Genomic DNA, 2293 nt, shown 5'->3' on the forward strand with positions numbered 1-2293 from the left:
AAGTTTCTCGCCGCTTGCGCGCTTTCACAAACAGTCACTATATTTTTATACTATATATATTACTATCACTTTATATATATGATTATTAATATAACTATATATAGAATATATTTTATATTATTTATATTATTTATTTTATATATATATATCTATTACTCATTATATATATATTGTAAATTACTTATTTTTATATTATACTATATATATTTATATATTACTATATATATATTACTTCTATATATAACTATGTATATATATTATATTATATATATATATTTTATATTACTATTTATATATAATTTATATATATATATATATATATATATATATATAGTGACCGTTTGAAGTGGCGCAAGCGGCGAGAAACTTCCTCCACGTGGAGTATCCCATAGTAACACACATTCTCTCTCATCATTGGTAGCAGCCCAGCCAATTAGGGAGCACGCTGCTTTCAAAATGCCGCGTTAGCAAGGGACCCCGACGTTGACGCGGCGTCAGGCAAAACGCCGCGTCACGTGTGACCGGTTCCATAGACTTTGCCTAACGCCACGCGCGTTAAAAGCGCCTCGTGTAAACCGGTCCTTAGGGACACGTTTTAGGCTCGGTTTACACAAGGCACTTATAACACGCGTTAGCAAACGTGGCGTTAGGCAAAGTCAATGGTATATATGGAACTGGTCACACGTGACACGGCGTTTTGCCTGATGCCGCGTCAACGTCGGGTCCCTTGCTAACGCGGCGTTTTGAAAGCAGCGCACTCTCTAATTGGCTGGGCTGCTACCAATGAGGAAAGAGAATGCTCGTTACTATGGCAACCCCTGGGATACTCCCACTGAGGAAGTTTCTCGCCGCTTGCGCGCTTCAAAACAGTCAAAATATATATATATATATAATACTATAAATAATATATATATATAATTTATATTACTATTATATATAAATATATAATATATTTATATTATAATTTATATATAAATATATTTTACTATATAATATAATAAATTTATAGTACAATTTATACTATAATCTATATATATATATATTAACGCTATATATATATAAAAAATTACTATCTATATATCTATATATAAAAATAAAATTATAATATATTTATAATATATTTATATAAATATATTAATTATAAAATCTTTTTAATAAGAAAATAGGAGGTGAGCACCATCCCTTGCTGACATCATTTTGTGAGGGTGGCGGTAGAACAGGGGTGGCAGGCGGGTAGGAACTTCCGCGTATTCTCTCGATATCAATGGTACGTTCGGCGTACCGGCTTCTTCGGAGTAGTGAGTCCGATACCAGCAAAATCGTGGCACCACCGCCTGGCACCAGTTGTGAGGGCTGTCTTAGTCTGTCGTAACTAACAACCCAACACAAATAACATAGTGATGCCAGGTTTATTCCATAACGCAGATAGTCTGACGTTATGATGCACGAAAGATATATTCACTACAGTGCAATGATCACAGCAATAAACAATATCACAACACGTATAAACAGGCGGGGAAATCAGGTGTCAACGGTAGCGTAGTCGATTCCCGGTCTGTCGGTATGTTCCAAATATCCTGCTTATATGGAAGGGGTTCGCATCCGACGTCCCCCGAATCTTGTCCCCACTCGGGAAGGTAGTCTGGAATGTACGGGGCGAGGCAGTAAGCACATTTTGAAGGTGTAGGTCTATGGGATGGCAAGCATTAGCAAATTAGCTGTCAATCAAAGTTGACCTGACCTGACCCGGCGATTGTCTCGCACTATTCATATAATTTATATATTTGTTTTACTTCTGTATTTGATATCTTATATAGCATTCTATATAATTCTCACATATACATAAATAAATAAATATATATATATATACATACATACATATATATATACATAATATACTAATAGATTATATATATATAATATATATATAAATATATATATAAGAAATATATATATATAAATATATATATAATATATATAATATAGTAAACATGATATATATACATTTTGTATAGTCCTTATAAATATATATATGTATATATATGTATATATATATATATACATACATATATATGTATATTCTACTTTTTTTCTCTCCCTCCCTTTCCTCTCTTCCTCTTTCTCTCTCTCTCTCTCCCCCCCCCCCCTCTCTCTCTCTCTCTCTCTCTCTCTCTCTTTCTCTATCTATCTATGTACCTCTCAATCAATCATATACAGAATATACAAACATTTTTATGGTTTAGGTCTCCAGTAACTCCGATCTCCAGTCAAGGAGAAGAATTTCTTTAAGAGT

The sequence above is a fragment of the Penaeus japonicus genome, unplaced genomic scaffold (assembly GCF_977035675.1).
Source record: "Penaeus japonicus unplaced genomic scaffold, GWHDUDI00000001_assembly GWHDUDI00000020, whole genome shotgun sequence".
NCBI lineage: Eukaryota > Metazoa > Arthropoda > Malacostraca > Decapoda > Penaeidae > Penaeus > Penaeus japonicus.